General features: G+C 37.5%; 1 protein-coding gene across 1 annotated transcript in view; it reads right to left on the minus strand.

Annotated features, from left to right (window-relative positions):
• CCNH (cyclin H) overlaps positions 1-21,852 on the minus strand; it is a 227,423-nt gene that overhangs the window by 122,020 nt on the left and 83,551 nt on the right. The window contains exon 2 of the mRNA XM_055563646.1: positions 4,103-4,143. The gene's annotated coding sequence lies outside the window, so the exon portion shown is untranslated. The remainder of the gene's footprint in view (positions 1-4,102; positions 4,144-21,852) is intronic.

Raw genomic sequence — 21,852 nt, forward strand, 5'->3', positions numbered from 1 at the left:
ATGCTTTCATTCCAAACTATTTAACCGAAAAAATACTAAACTAGCATTCAGTGGTCTAATCACAGCCAAAACTTTTTTTGTGAGGACCTCTGTAAAACTATGTAAGTTTGTGTAAAATGCTCATATCCAGTAACTCAGCAAAAAGCCTGGTGAAAAGAAGACTCTGTAAGACAAGGCAGCTTTCCTACAATGGGCCCGTGGTCTTGCTTACAGTGGTCAGTTGGCATACACTAGAACAGATGTCTCTAACTAAAACACCTGGAAGAGAATCCTTTAACTTGGGGTTTTATGACAACAACAAAAGAAGTTAAAAGAGAACAGTTAAATCTATATCATATAATGAAACTGCCTATAGTCTAAGACACATTAAGCAAAGGCACCAACTTTTAAGTTCAATATAATTAGATTTTGCTATATTATGCTTCCCATTAAAAATCTTAAGCATCCATATCTCACTCTACACAACTCTTTCCTATCCTCATTTTCAAGCTCATCGTACTAAATCTGCTCTTCAGATTCTTAGACACATCATTTCTTGATTCCTGTTTCCTCATTATTTATCCTTCTTTGGGTCTTACTTACTTTTCCCTACCCGAAACCATATGGCTGAGTATCTTCTCCACTGTCTCTCATTAAAATCTCAATTATTGGATATTCTTAATGTTTATCATACCTGTTAGCAAAACACAACGTTAAGCAGTTCTTCAATGAGTCTTCTATGCTATTACTGGCACAGAAGTACTGCTAAATGTGTCAAACAACCATACTTCAGTCCACTTTCAGGTCAGTGCGAATTCATGGTGTCTAAGCTCATCTGTCCTTAAGTGAAGTTCAGTAGTATTTACCTTTCATAATTGTTTCCTTTCATACTTTTCTGACAGGTTCTTTCTTGGATTCTTTAAGTTAATCTCTTTCCATTCCTTACATGTTAGTACCCAGCAGGGTTCCATCAATGCCCCTCTTTGCTCTTCTCATATGCTTCTGTTGGAAGTTCCCATCAACTTTTATGACTAACTTCTGCAACTGTACTAAAGACTTTAACTTCTATATCATCCACTCTACACCTACCAATGCAAAACTTCAGATTCATTTTCTCTCAATGAGTAAACAAATTGTTTACTCTGAAAGTAAGAATGAGCCATTAAAAGGCAAGTCAGATAATGACACAGTTCTGTCAAGATCCCCAAGTCCCCATCTTTACCAAAATTAAATCCAGAATCACTGTCTGCCTCTGAGAATTTGCATTCCCCTTTTTCCTTCTGCTTTGAAGCATCCTTATATATACCTCACTCCTTATGTTTTACAGTGTCCATCAACACTTTTCAGTGAGAATTTTCTTGACCACTCTATTTAAACTATACCATTTCCCCAGCCTCCACACACACACACTCCTCATATTTCTTGACTTGTCTTTTTCCCTAGCATCTATAACCATCAATGCATTTTACTTTTTATTTTATTATTTATCTTCTCTCCCATCTTCTCTCTCCCAGTAGCATGTAAACTCCTGAGAGCAGAATATTTTATTTTGTTGACATATCTCCAGAGTCTATTATAGTGCCTGGGGGATGATAGATGGCTTACAAAATATTTGAAGGAATGGAAAGATCAAGGCCTTGGAATTGTAGAGAGTTCACGGATGATATTTCAGAAGGCTGTCCTCATAGGAATGGACATTTGACTTTCTTAAACCTCAGAGATACTTTTAAAAAGGTATCTGGATAAAGGGAAGCTTACTTGTGTGTCTCTTCTTTAGTAATTGCTGGTATGAGAAGAGGAATAAAAAGGAAAACATGGACATTCACGTTACATGGAAGACTATGCATTGAGAAACATTTGTGGGGCTTCCTTGGTGGTCCAGTGGTTAAGAATCTGCCTTGCAAGGCAAGGGACACAGGTTCAGTCCCTGGTCTGGGAAGATACTGTGGGGCAACTGAGCCCATATGCCACAACAAATGAACCTGTGCTCTGGAGCCTGTGAGCTGCAACTGGAGAAGCCTCCGTGCCCAAGAGCCTGTGCTCCTCAATGAGAAGCCAGCACAAGAAGCCCTTGTAGCACAGCTAGAGAGTAGCCCTCATTCTGGGCAACTAGAGAAAGCCCACACACAGTGACCAAGACCCACCACAGCCAAAAATTAAATCAGTAAAAAAAAAAAAAAGAAAAGAAACATTTGTAATATGGAGGGAAAATAAAGGCTTTAGCTAGTTCATTAGCTAAACTTGACTTCTTATCTCTGATTTGGTTCAGAACCACTCTGTGATGCCAGCCATGTGATCACCTCGCTCTTTTCTTTCTCTCTTCCAGCTCTCATTCACTCTCCTATCAGTCTGCTGCTCTTTTCTTTTCCTCCAGTAATATTCTTATACAAATATATTTGTCTTACCATAAAAATGACTGTTTCTGCATATCATCCAATCTTTGCAGGAGACTGATTCAATTACACTAATGATCTACTGGTGTAATCAATTCAAAGATGGCCAAGAAAACATTCTGCCATTTCTGTATCCCCAGCACTACTTGAAATAAACCCATCAGTCAAATAAAAGAATTAAGTAAATGAAGACCTTCAAATCTAGTTTATTTTAGCACATTCCCTAATTATCAAGCGATTTTTACTAATCTAGGAAGTTGGCTGGAATCTCTTGCAACTCAAAAACAAAGCATGGAAATTGATAGTTCATGTAGCCTCATATCCACAAATATTTTTTTCCTGTGCTATGAATGTGTAATTCTTTCTTGAAATTTGCGGAGGTATTTGGCTCACTAAAATCTTGTGGAAATGAGTGCTGTAGATTTATTAGGCGCTCCATAGAAATGTATTTCCTTTGTGTTTTAAATTAGTTGCATTTTAATGTCATTGAACATGCCCTTGTTCTTGTTTCCATTTGTGGTCTTGTATCCAGTGGGAATTTATAGGGCTCAGATTTATTTAAATTATGCTGATGTATTTGATCTTTCAACATACAGTGCATGGTAAAAATGGGTGTCTGTCCATATCCATAAATGAAATATGAGGGAAAAGGCATGCTGATAAATTCTCCACTAAATCAGGTTTAATTAGATATCAAAAAGGGATAAAGCCAAGCAAAGTTTCCACTCTAAGTGTTACTGAGATCTAAGATCAGAAAAACAAAATAGATATTCAACCGCATATTATAAAACATTTTCTTGACTTTTATAGATGACAAAGCAAGAAAATACTTCTAATTCAGCCAATTCACTTGTTGAGCAGAAACCTCCTCTTCATTAATTCTTCCAATTTCACTTTATAAATAGCTTAGGAAACCCTCTCTACCCACCAAAAAGGTAATTAGGCTTGTAAAATTATCATCATGCTTGCCTACAATAGACCCTAAGAGCTAGAGATTAGTCCCCAAGGGCCATCCTGTCCCTTCTTTCAGTGTCCCTAGGCCAGGGCCCATGTTTTCAGCCTCAATCCCTTCAACCTCTACCCCTCGCCGCCCGCCTCCACCCCAAACCTAGTCTTATGCACACGGCTGTGAATTATATTGACACTCTCTTGGTGTATACTCTACAGTGGCTAAATTCAAATCTGGAGTTGTGGGCAAACTAGCTGTCTTCAAGTCGGTAATGGCTGCCCCCATCCCCACCCAAGACAGGCTGAGGAGAAAGGTTAGATTTTGTATTCAGATACTTTTGGTGTGTATTTTGGAGATTTAAAAAAATATATTTTTGGATGGTTTACATTCAACTCATGCTCTATTTCAGTACCAATGGCATTTAGAAAGGCATCAAGAAAAAAAAATTATTATTGACCCACATTTTGCATCACTATGTTTCTGCTTTTGGAATTTGGGAAAATAGTGATACATTTTTGAAGGACTGTAAATCAGTTCTTAGGTTTATTGCCCTGGGGATCACTTGCTAATTTAAAGAAGTTCAAGAGAAAACATTCATGACAGGAAATAATCTTTTCTAAAGTAAATAATAACCTTTTGATTTTTTTTGCACGTATCAATTATTTTCATATGAGCTTACTTAAAGTGAGATCTAGTCTTAAAAAGTTTCATGGATCCATGAATGTGTGCACAAAAATACATTTCCTTGTCACAAAGGTATACAGTGTCTCTTTTTACTTACTCTGTGTCTGTCCACCCTTCATCTGTTTTCTTCTAAAACATCTGCCAAAGAAGAAAGAAGTTCCATTAGAATAGTTTAGGCATAGGAAAGACATGTCAAGTATGTGGAGGAATAAATGTCATATGTCCCTCCCATTTCATTTGTCCCCCATGTTCACTCTTTCCCCCTCATCTCACCTTTCCTTATACTTCAACTTTTGGTGAGGGATGTAGAACATGACAGAAACAAGCAGAATTAGATGTAATTGACATTGCTAAAATTATGTTTGTGGTTTTTCTCTATGTCTCTTTTCAAATTATAAAAACACTAAAATTTGAGGGTTAACAAATACATTAAATGTTCTATTTTATTAAAAAACAAAGTAGCAAAAAAAAAGTAGTAGTAGATGCAGTGTATTATGACTGAATGCATTTTAACATTAATTAAATACATGGTATTCAGAATGCTGGTGGCTCAGTGGCTAAGTCATGTCCGACTCTTTGTGATCCCATTGACTATAGCTCGCCAGGCTCCTCTGTCCGTGGGATTTCCCAGGCAAGAATACTGGAGTGGGTTGCCATTTCCTTCTCCAGGGGATCTTCCTGACCCAGGGATTGAACCCACTTCTCCTGCATTGGCAGGAGCCATCTGGGAAGCTCTATTCAAAATGCTACCAAACCGCTAAAAGAAACAATTGCAACAAAAATAGAACATTTACATCCCTTATAGATGTAGGTAGATAGTTCATTTCACCAATTTCACTATTTCCTATGCTGAAGAAATTTGAAAATCTGACTGAAACTTCAGAGTTTCTTGTAACTGATTGATTTGCACACTCTTAAAGCTTCCATACCTAGATTTAAGTTTCCCTCATATCTCCACTTGGACTTCCCTGGTGGCTCAGACAGTAAAGTGTCTGCCCACAAAGTGGGAGACCCGGGTTCAATCCCTGGGTCGGGAAGATCTCCTGGAGAAGGAAATGGCAACCCACTCCAGTATTCTTGCCTGGAAAATCCCATGGACGAAGGAACCTGGCAGACTACAGTCCATGGGGTAGCAAAGAGTCAGACACGACTGAGTGACTTCACTTTCATATCTCCACAATTCTTTAAAACTTTCACCAACAGTTCTGAGGCTCTGAAATTTCCTCCTGTCCTTCTAATGCCCTAATTTGTCATTCAGTATGATAGCCATACTCATCACCTAAGCCTCCACGACAACTGCTCCTTTCCTCTATATCCAATATGTAACCACTCTCAGTACAAAGCAGATTCCAAATTCCGGAGTTACGGTTCTGTGTAAGATTTTTTCCAGAATGCTGGATCCATGCTTCAAATTCTATTTGGAAATAATTCCCTATGACGTTATTCTGTGCTACTGATTCTACCTCCTTCTGTCCCTTCTGGGGTCACTTTCCACCAGTCACCCTTCTCTCCCAACTCTCCTTTCATCTTTTGTCCACTGATTCCTTTTTTCCATTGCTATCAAAAGTTAGCAGACATTTGGTTCTGTCTATACTGTCCATCAGAGAAGGCAATGGCACCCCACTCCAGTACTTTTGCCTGGAAAATCCCATAGACGGAGGAGCCTGGTAGGCTGCAGTCCACAGGGTAGCAAAGAGATGGACACGACTTTAGCGACTTCACTTTCACTTTTCACTTTCATGCATTGGAGAAGGAAATGGCAACCCACTCCAGTGTTCTTGCCTGGAGAATCCCAGGGACGGGGGAGCCTGGTGGGCTGCCGTCTATGGGGTTGCACAGAGTCGGACACGACTGAAGCGACTTAGCAGCAGCAGTATACTGTCCATAAAACATTATGCCAAAAGGTCCTTGATATTTGTTCCTATCCCAAACCAAATGGCATTGACCAAACACACTCATGAACATTTTGGATAGGATCAAATTTCAAGGATCATTTGGCATGAACCAAAATGTCTTATCAAAAAAAATGTTTTATGGACATTTTGGACAGGACCAATTTCATGCAAGGCTACAAACATACTGAACACTTTTATTCTGAAAACATTTCCTTTAAGTCTATTCTCACAAATTAGTCTATATTATAATCACTTCTTTCTTTTCTTGTATATTAGTTAAAGGTATCAGCATTTTTGGTGCCCCTGACTTTTTGCTGTTTATTAACATGAGGACTATTCTCTTAGTTTAGTCCTTTTAAATGTGAAAATAACATCTCAGTTATTTCCTTTCATTTCTCATCCATTTCCAATTTGAGAATATTCAACATTTCTTCTTGGGAAATGTTCCTCTATTGATTTTAACAAGAATAGCTAACAATCTTTTTATATATGCATGGAGTACTTTATATATCCTTAGACACTGGTCTAAGGATTTTACACATATTCACTTGAATAATGTTCCATTAACCACCCTTATTTCACAGATGAAGAAACTGAGACAAAGAGGTTAATTACCATCCCAAGATCACACAGTTGTGGGATTTAGACTCAGGCTCTAGAGATTATTCTACAACTATCTTGTCTTCATTGTTAGTTTCTGGACTGTTTTCCATTTACTACTCCTGTACTATCCTTTGTAACTATTTTAAAGGCTATCTATCAGTCTATATATCACAACTGCACAGTTTTCATAAATGCGTTCTTGAAAGAATTGCAGATAATACAAAATCAAATAGGATGAAAAATCAGTCTTCTACTATCTCCCTACCCCAATTCCAATGCCACACCATGAAGAAAAGTTTGTTGTGTGTTCTCCAGACTGCTTTCCATGCATTTACTTACAAGGATGGGTATACACATTTACTTAAGTTAAAAAAAAGTATTTCCAAAAAGGGGATCATAGTATACATTTTCCCATGAGTTAGCTTTCTTCACTTAATAAAGTGCTTAGGAATTAGGTAGCTTGAGTTTATTTCAGTACATACAAATCTGTATCATTCCATTTAATGACACCATGATATTCTATAAGATAAAAATGCCAAGTTAACTGACTTTTGTTTTCTATTTTTGTTACTATAAATAAAGATGTAATAAATATTCTTATACAAATATCTTTGTGAACATGTGAAAAATCTTTCTGTAAAATAAATTTCTCTAGATTGAACTGTCAGAACAAAAGGGTATATCACTTGTAATATTGATAAGTACTGACAAATTTTTTCCAAAAGGCTGCACTAATTCAAATTCCATCAACAGTGTACCAGAAATCTTATTTTTTTTTCAGTTTTTCTATCACTTCATGTTATCAGTAATAAAATTTGCCCAACCAATAGAAAATTGTTTTATTTTCTTTAGTTTGTAATTCCTTGACTGCAAATGAGTTTAAGCATATTCTTTATGTTTCCTGCCTTTCCATATTTTTAGTTCCATTTAAATAATTATTTCTTGTCATTTCCTTAATAATTTATGTGAGGCAAATATTATTAATTCTTCTAAATTAGGAAATTTTTTTATTTATTACAATATAAATATATTTATATTACAACTATTTTATCCTATTTTCTTTTTTATATAGAGTTAATATTCCCACTAGCTACTTGAATTAAAATTTTGTTATTTTATGCTTTTATCCCCAATAAAGACATTAAATTGAATTTTTCTTTCAGTTCTATCTTACCTACATTTCACAGATATGGTATGTAGCCCCTTCTCATTGCCATTGACTTCTGAATGTTATGTATTTTCAGTTTTAATTTCCTCTTTCATCTAAAAGCTAAATAAAAGATGTTTATTTTTCTAAGATACATAAAATAATATGCACAAAACATATATATATATACATAGGTCTGTGTGTTTTACATGTGTGTTGACGTGCCTGTTTATTTACAGCTTATTTATGATTTTGTTATAACCCTTCAGGGGTATTCTGAAATTGGTTTTGTATTACTTAAGTTAAATGTGAATTTGATGCTTTGTTTCAATAACAATAAGACTCTGAATATGTGTGCCTTCATCATATCTATTACTAATCAAAGTCAGCATTCTGTTACACATACCGATTGAAAGGGGCTTGGCAAGGAAGATGGGCAGCAGTGGGCACTGGTGTTTCTAGTTATCTGATCTCAGAGTAGATCATTTAAAAATACTTTCCCTCCTTTATCTAAGAAAATTATTTTCAGTAATAACCATAAGATGAAATAAATATATTTCATGCATATTTATGTATATTTTTCACACCTATAAAATTTGCATGTATGAAATACCATACTTCTTCATTTGCTCACTGTTCCGGTTTTAAACATTTTGCTGCTGCTCAGTCACTCAGTCGTGTTTGACTCTTTGTGACCCCATGGACTGTAGCCCGCCAGGCTCCTCTATCCAAGCAATTTTCCAGGCAATAATACTGGAATGGCCATTTCCTACTCCAGGGAACCTTCCTGAACCAGGAATCAAACCTTGCATCTCCTGCATTGCTAGGCAGATACTTTACCGCTAGGCCACCTGGGAAGCCCTCTTAAATATTTTAAGCACAAATAAAAACTCCACGTGGTCACAGAATGATAGAATTGAGATAAGTCAAGTTGTTTCTTTGTCTTTATAATCACTGCACTATCATTGTTTATTTTGAGTCTACTCTTTGAAGGCAGCAATATGGGATACCTTAGGGGATGAAGACACCAACAGTGCTGGGAGCAAGTTCAAGGTCTGTAACCTTAGGAAATTACTTGCCAAACAAATGCATGTAGCTAAATCCACACCTATATGGGAGGCAACTATAACTGAGGCTCTTTGAATTAGCATCTAAGGAAAATACGTCTTTGTTTAGAGGATAAGTAATACAATTGTTCTTATTTGACACTTATATATAAAAACTCAGCCATAATTGCGATATTAATATTTAGAACAAAAGCAAGATTATTTTAGGTGGAAGCAAGCTTTATCACTAATATTGTTTAGAATTGCTTCAGCATGGTGATAATAAAAAGCAAATCCACTTTGAGTAGGTTTTATTGATCCCTGGGACAGGAAGAGTCCCTGGAGAAAGGAATGGCTACCCACTACAGTATTCTTGCCTGGAGAATTCCAAGGACAGAGGAGCCTGGTGGGCTACAGTCCATGGGGCTGTAAAGAGTTGGACACAACTAGAAACTAACTTTCACTTTTCACAGACACTATACCCCTGATTTCCTACACCTTTGAGGTCTATTCATTCCCCAAACAGCTTGCTATGCTACTGAAGGAAAGAGGAAAAACACACAAATAATAAAATAACAATAAGGGACTGAAGATTGATGTGGGTTTTTCAGTACAGGTTCCTATAGCAGTCTACTCTGAAATAAGGTAAAAGGAGCAAAAACCTGTGCTGTATTGTTTGTAACATTTCAGCACATTTCAGAAAAATTTTGACAATATAACTATTACAATAAATACAATAAGTCATATCTACCTAGACCTTCAATTTAAACAACCAGTTAACTGTAAATATCGATATATAACTCAGTAAAAAATTATATGAAAAAGGAAATATACTATCTTATATTCCTTACAGAAATAAAACTTTCTCTGAGATTCTATTACTAGGAGGATTAATTTTTTTAAATAGACTGTCTATTTCTAATATTTCCCATTGGTGAGGCAATAGTAAGGAGACTCGAGAAAGCCTGTGCCTTGGTGTCTTGAAGAACCTTAAAATGAGGACTAGTAAAATTCACCAAGGTTTATTCTTTGCCCTCAAGACACCTGGAAGTTTTTTTAAAAGAAATTAGAGGATAAAACCTATATGCTGCGCCCAAATGTAAAAGTAAGATTTGGTTATTTTTAGCGACTATGGAGATTTTGGAGGGGTAGGAATGAGCATGGTTGGGCTAGTCAGAGGTGAATGCTCCTTTGGCTTTGATGACTCAGTGATTTCCATCTTCCACATACTGTAATACTTACTTATTCTGTTCTTCATTGTCACCCTGGGTGGCTAAAGTCCATATTATGAGTTTCTCATGTAACAATTGCATGATGATTGTAGAATCTTTATACTTTCCTTCCTCATTATTTCCAATTCTGCAATTGCATCATCCAAAGGCTCCTTGTCAGTCTGCAGCCTCCAGTAGGGGAACTGAGTGCTTTATACAGTAGAATATGAAAAATTATGAGACCTAAGCTGAGTAGGTTGCATTGAAGAACTCTTCTGCCACTTCACTAACAACTTTATAAGCCCTGGTAAGTTCTATGAAATCAACATCCTGTCTTCCTGTAGCAAATTTAACTGGATGCCTATTGTAGATTCTTCCCTTTTTACATTAGAGACTTATCCCTCAGTCTCAGCTTGCTGAAAAAAGATATTTGCCTGTTTGTCCAGAAAGTAAATGATTTTAGATTAATTTTATTTGGTCTTAAGTAAGTTGCATTTTCCAAAATTCTTTCCAGAATGTTTTCTCATCTTTTAATTTTTTTCCTTTCTGTTCAGTGCATCTACAGATGACTCTCATTTTCCAATCATGTATTTATACACATCTGAAAAAAAGTATCTCAGTGCCAACACTATCTTGATTCTTGCTCTTTTCTTTCTTCATTCCATGATACCTCTGTATCATTATGACTGTTGTGCCTACTTCTCCTTTTACATTAGATATTTCTAATTGTCCACCATAGCCACAACTCTGTGACAGAATCTGTGGCTTAATACCTGATTGATTTTTATAAATTATCTGTCATTAAAAGTATATTTAACAGTAATACTCAAAATATTTATTTTATCAAATCTGATACTACTGATTAACCAAAGCATTATTTCATGGTCTAAGAAAGAAAACTCATTTTCAATAAAAATTACATTCCATTGATTGTATAATATATCATATTTAGACCTACAACATGGAGAAGGCAATGGCACCCCACTCCAGTACTCTTGCCTGGAAAATCCCAGGGACAGCGTAGCCTGGTGGGCTGCCGTCTATGGGGTCGCACAAAGTCAGACACTACTGAAGCGACTTAGCAACAGCAGCAGTAGCAGACTTATAACATGAATGGCCTTAAGGGTACAATGCTAAGTGAAATAATTCAGGCAGAGAAATACAGATGCAATATGGCTTCATTCATTTATGCAATATTTTTAAAAGCCAAGGAAGTAAAGAAAGAACATAAATGAAGAAACCAAACCAAACAAAAACAAACACACAGTTTGAGAGAAGGGAGTAGCAGTTACCAGAAAGGAAGGGAGGTAAAGGAACAAAATGGGTAAGAGAACTCAACCTTATGGGGACGACTGGAAACTAAACTTTTGGTAATGAGCAAGCTGTAGGGCACACAGAGTTAAAAATATTAATGTACTATTGTAGACATGAAACTTATATGATGTTGTAAACCAGTTATAAACCGTAATAAAAAGGAACTCTTTGACCTGATAAAAAGGTATATATTTGACATGCTTGGCCATTTTGTTATTCAAATATTCCAAATGATTCCAGTTTTCCTTTTTAAAAATAAAAAGTTTCATCAATATGTACAAGCTGCAGTTTGCAGCCTTGTAACAAAAAAATGTGTTTTCCTGCCATGTACCACCCTACTTCTCAACCCACCTCTTCAGCAAGTACCATATTGAATCTTTTTAATTGGTCTATATTTATAGGTGTTTTTTAATTGAAAAATTTTAGATATTACTCATTTTCTATTATGTTGAGGATTTAGTTTATACATGATTTACATATTACCTATCTGAATATATGTCATAATTTTTATTAGTGATAGTCAATGTTTCCATCATTCACTTCAGTTCAGTTCAGCTGCTCAGTTGTATCCGACTCTTTGCGACCCCATGAATCGCAGCACGCCAGGCCTCCCTGTCCATCACCAACTCCCGGAGTTCACTCAGACTCACATCCATCGAGTCAGTGATGCCATCCAGCCATCTCATCCTCTGTCGTCCCCTTCTCCTCCTGCCCCCAATCCCTCCCGGCATCACAGTCTTTTCCAATGAGTCAACTCTTCGCATGAGGTGGCCAAAGTACTGGAGTTTCCATCATTATGAGTATGCAAATATCACTTATTGCTGTACCAATTTGTTAATTATGATTATGTTTCTTTTCTAGTAGAACATTTCTTCTTGTGGGAGAGGGCAGTAATAATTACTTCATCTCACCTTTGCTTTGTTTCTTATTTCTAGCTATTATTTTCTTTCATTTATTTCAGTTGGAGGATAATTGTCTAGCTATCATTTTCTGGCCACTTTTTCCCACAGATGTTTCAAACAGCTATTATAATTCTTTTCAAAAGCATACATATGTCAAATAATTTGCTGCTGCTGCTAAGTCACTTCAGTCGTGTCCGACTCTGTGCGACCTCGTAGACGGCAGCCCACCAAGCTCCCCCGTCCCTGGGATTCTCCAGGCAAGAACACTGGAGTTGGTTGCCATTTCCTTCTCCAATGCATGAAAGTGAAAAGTGAAAGTGAAGTCGCTCAGTCGTGTCTGACTCTAGTGACCCCATGGACTGCAGCCCACCAGGCTCCTCCATCCATGGGATCCTCTAAGCAAAAGTACTGGAGTGGGGTGCCATTGCCTTCTCCTTCAAATAATCTAGTTGTTCTATTTAATTTTTTTATATCTACCTCCTTCTTTTATCCCTCTACTGCTTTGACTTGGTTTCTTTATAGGTTGGTACAGTACTACCATCCAAACAGCTCCTTTCACTATCCTTGTGAATAGGAATCCCTGTTTCCTCTTGGTTTGATTCTTCATTTTTCTTCAGAATATACTGGAGTAACTTTAAAAAGGATGAATAAATGTTACTTTTTAGAAGAACTGTATTATGAAAATGGTCACATTATCCTTCTACTTGCTTGGTAGCTTACCTAGATACAGAATTTTAGATGAAAATGTATTCACCCTCAGAATTTGGAATGTAATCCCTCACTGGTAGGACATTCAATACTGCTCTATAAGTCTGATGGCTGATGCCATTTTGATGTCTGTCATTTGTATCTCACTATTTTCTTTGGAAGAATTTAAGTTCATTTGTCAGTAACCAGTATTCTAAAATTTAAGAGAAAGTGACTTAAAGGGGATTGTTTTTATCCTTTTTGTTGGATCCTTGGTGGGCTCATTTGAATTACAGTAAGTCTTATAGTTCCAGGAGATTGTCTTCTATTAATTCTTTGATTACTTCTTTACCTTCCTTTCCCCTAATCTCTCTGGAACTCTTAATATTTAGATGTTTCTGGATTAATTACACTTTATTCCTTATACTTATTTTTGCATTCTGATTCTATTCTATCCATAACTAAGCAGTTTTGCTAATTTAATTTCCTTATACCTCTGTTGATATTTTTCACGATTATCAAAGTTTTTATTGTTTTAGAGTCCCTTTTTACTCTTGATTATGCTTTCTTCAGAGAAATCTAGTATTGCTTTATGGATGCAACAGCATCTCATTACTATCTGGGCAACATAATATATACTCAATACTTCCTTATGTAGAGGTAGTCTAGTATAATAGACTCCCCTTCTTTAGCTCAGCTTCATTAAGTTCTAATTTTTAAAAAAAATCACAAAAGTAACCATTTTAAAGTATACAATTCAGCAGCTTTGAATATGTTCACAAAGTTGTGCAACCAATACCACTTTCAAACTTAAGAACATTTTATCACCTAAAAAGGAACTCAACACTCATCAGCAAAAATCCTGCCTCCAGCCCCTGAAAACCATTAATCTACTTTCTGCATGTATGAAATTGCTTATTCTGGATATTTTAGTTGATGAACTCACATATGTGACCTATTGTGACCAATTTCTTTCACTCATTTTTTTTTTTTTTTTTTTTAGGGCTGGCTGCAGGAAGCTAGGATCCGCGGTCACCTTCGAACAACCTCTGCGCACTCGCCTCAGCGCTGGCCTCTTTCACTCATTAATAGCATAACATTTTTGAGGTTCTTCTTCATTGTAGTATGCATCAGTACTTCATTCACTTTTATAGCTTAATAATATTCCATTGTATGAATACATGACATTTTGTTATTCATTCAGCAGCTGATAGACATCTGAATTGCTTCCACTCTTTGGTTGTTGAGTAATGTTGCTGTAAGCACACACGTACAAGTTTTTGAGTGGATGTATATTATTAGCAAGTCTCTAGGATATATACCTCGGAGAAGGCAATGGCACCCCACTCTTGCTTTTTTCTCTTGCCTTCTGTACTCCTGCCTGGGAAATCCCATGGATAGAGGAGCCTGGTAGGCTACAGTCCATGGGGTCGTGAAGAGTTGGACAGGACCTACGTGACTTAGCAGCAGCAGCAGCAGCAGCAGGATATATACCTAAGAGTAGAAGTACTGGGTCATATGATAACTCTAACATGTTTAGAAACTGAAAAAAATGTTTTCCAAAGTGGCTGAACCATTTTATATTCCCACCAGTAATGTACACCAATTTTACACTAGGTTGTTTCTATTTTAATGATAAAAGTTTTAAGAATTCTTTGTATGTTAGGGATGATTGTTGTTTAGTCACTCAGTCATGTCTGATTCTCCTGTAACTCCATGGACTGTAGCCCTCCAGGCTCCTTTGTCCATGGGATTTCCCAGGAAAGAATATTGGAGTGGGTTGCCATTTCCTTCTCCAGGGGATCATACCCATGTCTCCTGCACTGGCAGGCAAATTCTTTACCACTGAGTCACCAGGGAGGTGCTATATGTTCTGGATACTAGAAGCAAATACATGGCTTTCCATATTTTCTTTATTGGGTGGTTTACATTTTCACTTTTTTGATAGTGTTCTTTTAAGCACAATTTTTTTTTTTTGAAGTACAATTTTTAAAACTTTGAATAAGTCCAGGTTTTCTTTGGTTACTTGTGCTTTACATGTCATATGTAAGAAATCATTGCCAAGTTCAAGATTACTAATGTATACATTCATATTTTTTTCTAAGCATTCTTCTAAGTATTGTAGCTCTTATATTTAGGTATTTGATTAATTTTTGAGTTAGCTATTGTATATGGTGTAAAGTAGGGGTCCAAATTCATTCTCTTGCATGTGTATATCCAGTTTTCTCAAATTATTAAAAGTATTCATTCCCCTCTCCCTCCACTGAAATGTCTTAGCATCCTTGCCTAAACTCAATTGACCAAAAATAAAAAATTTTATTTCAGGAATCCTGTTTTAATTACATGTATCTATGTATCATGGATGTACCTTGGGCTTGTATGATACAGTATTACTTCAGCTTTAAGTGAGTTTTGAAACGGAAATTTGAGTTCTCCAACTTTGTTCTTCCCTTTAAAGACTGTTTTGGCTATTCTGGGCCCGGTGCATTTCTGTATGTATTTTAGAAGTTTGTCAATTTCTACAAAAGAGCCAAGTGGGATTTTGATGGAAATTGTACTGAATCTTGAGATCAACTTAGAGATTATTGCCATCTTAGCAATATTAAGTTGGCAAACCCACGATGAGAAATCTATTTACTTAAGTCTTCATCAATTTATTTTTACAATACATTGTAGCTTTCAGTGTACAAGTTTTAAACTTTTGTCAGATTTATTTCTAAGTATTTTGTGCTTATCGATGCTATTATAAATGCAATCTTTTTCTCAATTTCATTTTCAGATTGTTCACTACAAGAGTGTGGAATAAATAACACAGTGACAAAATATCTTTGTTGCAAATACTAGTTTCCAAATTTCTAAATTCTTAAGACAGATAACTAGAATGAGAATTACTAAGTCAATGGCTATGCATCTTCTTCAGTAGTTCTTGAACACTAGATGTATGTTAGCCAACATACCCTACTATATTTGTTAATGTTGCAATTGGCTAAAAAATATTATCATAGAAATTCTTTAGAACTTTAAAATATTGTAAGTGAAATAAAGCTTCTTATAAATTTTAGTTTTTAGAAATTCTTTATTTATAGTAATTTTTGCTTTCCACTGTATATGTTAGTTTCACCTTTTTTTTCATTTTTTAAATGTATTTTTTAATTAAAGTATAATTCATTTACAATGTTGTGTTTCAGGTGTATCACAAAGTGATTCAGTTATATAAGATTTTTATTTTCCTGTTATCAGTTCAGTTGCTGAGTCGTGTCCGACTCTTCGCAACCCCATGAATCGCAGCATGCCAGGCCTCCCTGTCCATCACCAACTCCCTGAGTTCACTCAAACTCACATCCATCGAGTCGGTGATGCCATCCAGCCATCTCATCCTCTGTCATCCCCTTCTCCTCCTGCCCCCAATCCCTCCCAGCATCAGAGTCTTTTCCAATGACTCAACTCTTCTCATGAAGTGGCCAAAGTACTGGAGTTTCAGCTTTAGCATCATTCCCTCCAAAGAAATCCCAGGGCTGATCTCCTTCAGAATGGACTGGTTGGATCTCCTTGCAGTCCAAGGGACTCTCCAGTCTTTTGGACTCTATGGGAGAGGGAGAGGGTGGGATGATTTGGGAGAATGGCATTGAAACATGTATAATATCATATATGAAACGAGTCGCCAGTCCAGGTTTGATGCACGATACTGGATGCTTGGGGCTGGTGCACTGGGACGACCCAGAGGGATGGTATGGGGAGGAAAGAGGGAGGAGGGTTCAGGATGGGGAACACATGTATACCTGTGGCAGATTCATTTTGATATATGGCAAAACCAGTACAATATTGTAAAGTTAAAAAATAAAATAAAATTTAAAAAACAAAACAAAACAAACAAACAAACAAAAAGAGTCTTCTCCAACACCACAGTTCAAAAGCATCAATTCTTCGGCACTCACCTTTCTTCACAGTTCAACTCTCACATCCATACGTGACTACTGGAAAAACCATAGCCTTGACTAGATGGACCTTTATTGGCAAAGTAATGTCTCTGCTTTTGAATATGCTGTCTAGGTTGGTCATAACTTTCCTTCCAAGGAGTAAGCGTCTTTTAATTTCATGGCTGCAATCACCATCTGCAGTGATTTTGGAGCCCCCCAAAATAAAGTCTGACACTGTTTCCACTGTTTCCCCACCTATTTCCCATGAAGTGATGGGACTGGATACCATGATCTTTGTTTTCTCAATGTTGAGCTTTAAGCCAACTTTTTCATTCTCCTCTTTCACTTTCATCAAGAGGCTTTTTAGTTCCTCTTCACTTTCTGCCATAAGGGTGGTGTCATCTGCATACCTGAGGTTATTGATATTTCTCCCGGCAATCTTGATTCCAGCTTGTGGTTCTTCCAGCCCAGCGTTTCCCATTAGGTACTCTGCAGAGAAGTTAAATAAGCAGGGTGACAATATACAGCCTTGACGTACTCCTTTTCCTATTTGGAACCAGTCTGTTGTTCCATGTCCAGTTCTAACTGTTGCTTCCTGATCTGCATATAGGTTTCTCAAGAGGCAGGTCAGGTGGTCTGGTATTCCCATCTCTTTCAGAATTTTCCACAGTTTATTGTGATCCACACAGTCCAAGGCTTTGACGTAGTCAATAAAGCAGAAATAGATGTTTTTCTGGAACTCTCTTGCTTTTTTGATTTTGATTTTGTTTGTTTGTTTGTTTTTTTAAGCTCCGAGAGGAACTACCCTACATCCGAGGTCAGGGGCGGCAGCCGGGAGGAGCTTCCCCACTCCCGAGGCCAGGGGCGGCGGCCGAGAGTGCCAGGCTGCGACGGCGCAGGAGCGGCCGAAAGGAGCTAATCCCGTCTGAGGTCAGGGGCGGCGGCCGGGAGGAGCAACCCCAAGTCCAAGGAGCTGTGGCTGCGCAGGGAGGGCGGAGCGGAGCTACTCCACGTTCAAGGTCAGGAGGGGCGGCAGTGAAGAGATAACCCTCGTCCAAGGTAAGGAGCAGCAGCTTCGCTTTGCTGGAGCAGCTGTGAAGAGATACCCCATGACCAAGGTAAGAGAAACCCAAGTAAGATGGTAAGTGTTGTGAGAGGGTATCAGAGGGCAGACACACTGAAACCATAATCACAGAAAACTAGTCAATCTAATCACATGGACCACAGCCTGGTCTAACTCAATGAAACTAAGCCATGCCCTGTGGGGCCACCCAAGACCGGCGGGTCATGATGGAGAGGTCTGACAGAATGTGGTCCACTGGAGAAGGGAATGGCAAACCACTTCAGTATTCTTGCCTTGAGAACCCCATGAACAGTATTTTCCTGTATAGGCTATTACAAAAATATTGAGTACAGTGGGTCCTTGCTGCTGCTGCTAAGTCACTTCAGTCGTGTCCGACTCTGTGCGACCCCACAGACAGCAGCCCACCAGGCTCCCCCGTCCCTGGGATCTCCAGGCAAGAACACTGGAGTGGGTTGCCATTTCCTTTTCCAATGCATGAAAGTGAAAAGTGAAAGTGAAGTCGCTCAGTTGTGTCCGACCCTCAGCGACCCCATGGACTGCAGCCTTCCAGGCTCCTCCGTCCATGGGATTTTCTAGGCAAGAGTTCTAGAGTGGGGTGCCATTGCCTTCTCCAAAAGTAGGTCCTTACTGATTATCTATTTTATATATAGTAATATATATATATATATATATATATATATATATGTTAATCCCAAACTCCAAATTTATCCTTGCCCTCATTTCTCCTTTGGTAACAGTAAGTTTGTTTTCCATATCTGTGGGCCTATTTCTATTTTGTATAAAAGTTCATTTTATCATGTTTTTGATTTCACATATAAATGATGTCAGGTGATACTTGTCTTTCACTATTCTGGCTTACTTTCACTTAGTATGATAATCTCTAGGTCCATCCAAGTTGCTGCAAATGAAGGTACTGCATTCATTTTCATTGCTGAGTAATACTCTATAGTGTATATATACCCCCTCTTTATCCATTCATCTGTCCATGGACATTTAGTTTTCAGTCTCTAACAAACTACCAATAGCATTTTTCACAGAACTAGAACAAAAAGTCTTGAATTTGTATGGAAACACAAAAGACTCCAGATAGCCAAAGCAATCTTGAGAAAGAAAAATGGAGCTGAAGGCATCAGACTCCCAGACTTCAGATGATATCCTACAAAGCTACACAAATGAAAGCAGTATGGTAACTGGCACAAAAGCAGACCACGGATCACTGTAACAGAATACAAAGCTGAGAAATACACCCACACTATCAACAAAGGAGGCAAGAATATGTACATGTGGAGAAAAGACAGTGTCTTCAGTAAGTGTGTTAGGAAAACTAAACAGCTACATGTAAAGAATGAAATTATAACATTCTCTAATACCATATACAAAAATAAACTCAAAATAGCTTTAATTTTATCATAGCTTTTGAATTGCTTTTCCTTATACTCTTGCCATCTACTGGGCTATTCTCAGCTCAGCAACTAAGCATTCTACTCAAATGTAGCTCAGCCCTGGTCACTCTTTAGGGTAAAACCCTCCACTGGTTTGTCATTTCGTTCAGAGGAAAGCCCTTGCAATGGCCTACAAGATGTGACTCCACTGCCATTCTAATCTCATTCCTACTATTTGCCGTTACGACTCTATTCCTCATAAATTCCCTCCCAACTGTGCTGGTTTTCTTTCCATTCCTTCAAACCTCTCAGGGCTCCTGTATATGTCAAGGCTTCAGTTTCCTCTGCCTGGGGTATTCCTCCTCAGATCTCATGATTGTCCCCTCATGTCTTTTAAGTCTGGGTTCTAATGTCACTCTCTCAGTAAGACCTTCCCTGCAATCCCAATTTAAGATTATTTGGGCACCCTCAGTTTTTGTTGAAACTGCATTAAATCTATAGAATAATTCTCAAAAAATGTAATTTTTAAAATAATATTCAGTTTTCTTACCTAGGGAGGAGGTATGCTTTTTCATTTATTCAAATCTCTAACATCATGCATAAGGTTTTCTTCACAAATATCCTGTTTTTTTTAACGTTTATTCTTAGATACTTATTTCTTGTGGCAGCAGTTGTTTTTGATAAGCTTTTTACTATATTACATTCTCTTCCATGTTATTTGTGTTCTATGGGAAAACTATTTTTATATATCCATGTTATTTGTGTTCTATGGGAAAACTATTTTTATATATCTATCTTCCAACTAGTTTTCAATTCAATTAATTTCAATTTTAAGTGGCTTTATTTTCTGACATACATTCAGATGATATGCAAATAATAATTTGCTTCATCTTTTCCATTACAATGTTTCTTATTTTTGTTTTATATTTTACTGTATTGTAAGAACTTACAGCTTGCTATTTGGAAGAAAAGCTATGACAAATCTAGACAGCATTTTAAAAAACAAAAATATCACATTACCAACAAAGGTCTGTATAGTGAAAGCTATGGTTTTCCCAGTAGTCACGTATGGATGCGAGAGTTGGACCATCAGGAAGGCTGAGTGCCCAAGAATTGATGCTTTCAAACTGTGGTGCTGATGAAGACTCCTGAGAGTCCCTTGCACAATAAGGAGACCAAACCAGTCAATCCTAAATAAAATCGACCCTGAATATTCACTAGAAGGACTAATACTGAAGCTGAAATGCCAATACTTTGGCCATCTGATGCAAAGAGTGAAACCATTGGAAAAGACCCTGATGCTGGGAAAGACTGAGGGCAGGAAGAGAAGAGGTGACAGAGGATAAGACGGTTGGATGGCATCACCAACACAATGGACATGACCTTGAGCAAACTCCAGGAGACAGTGAAGGACAGGGGAGCCTGGTGTGCTGCAGTTCATGGGGTCTCAAAGAGTTGGACACAACTTAGTGACTGAACAACAAGAACTTCCAGAATAATGTTAGAAATAATTTCAGAAGAAGTGGGGTTCCTTATTAGAAAGAAAAAAAGACATGAACAAATTTTAGTCTGCTACAAATTATCTATACAACTAATATATAACCTCTTAAAATCACTGAAGAGCTACACATAGAAAGAACACCAAAAAAAAAAAAAAAACCCTTCCAAGGGTCAAGGAATTGGAGGATGTTTTTCCTATTTGGGCTTCCCTGGTGGCTCAGACAGTAAAGCGTCTGCTTGCAATGTGGGAGACCTGGGTTTGATCCCTGGGTTGAGAGTATCCCCTGGAGAAGGAAATGGCAACCCACTCTAGTACTCTTGCCTGAAAAATTCCATAGACAGAGGAGACTGGTAGGCTACATTCCATGGGGTCACAAAAAGTTGGAGATGACTGAGTGACTTCTTTTTTTTTTTTTTTCTTTTCCTACTTGGGACTAGCTGCTGAGGTTAAGGTTAAACAGGCAGAGAAGTGAAACTGCTATGAAAGGTCAGTTTTTGGTGGGATGAGGTGAAATCAGTCAAAAGTTTGACAAACTATGGGCTGGCATGCTGGCTTTAAATCTAGTGGAGCCCCATATGCAAATGTAATCCTCTCTGTCAAAAGTTTCACATGATAATTTTGCAGAGAAAGTAGGGACTGGGGAGCAGAAGGGGGACACGAGAGAGATCATGTGGTCTGGTAGTTTCAGTCTTACAGAGTGGAAAAGTCTCCAGATGTAGCCTTCAAACTCACCACTCCATGGTCTCAACTACCAGGCATTAGGACAAATAGAATAATGGAATTCTTCATTCCCCTCCCATCAGTCTCTCACTCTTGATACCAAGGGAAGGAATTCCTACAACTCCGAAGTTTCTTCTCAAATGGTAGAGGCTGATCACTTTAATAAAGTATTGTGGACCAGAACTTCACTGTGCTTGAGGCCTGTTTCAAAATTAACTGGCTTGTTTTTATCAGGGAATTCATGAGGCTTAAGTTGGATCTCAAAGAATAAAACAAATAAAGCATTATGAGCTCAGCAGTAAAACTAACTGATAGCCAGGGCTAAGAATGTAGGTTTTAATTTAACATTTGTTTCAAACTAAATTTCCTAATAGACAAAGTATTCATCAGTGTTTTAGGTCTGATTCTCTGGAAGGAGATCCTGAGACAGACATTCTT

The sequence above is a fragment of the Bubalus kerabau genome, chromosome 1 (assembly GCF_029407905.1).
Source record: "Bubalus kerabau isolate K-KA32 ecotype Philippines breed swamp buffalo chromosome 1, PCC_UOA_SB_1v2, whole genome shotgun sequence".
Taxonomy (NCBI): domain Eukaryota; kingdom Metazoa; phylum Chordata; class Mammalia; order Artiodactyla; family Bovidae; genus Bubalus; species Bubalus kerabau.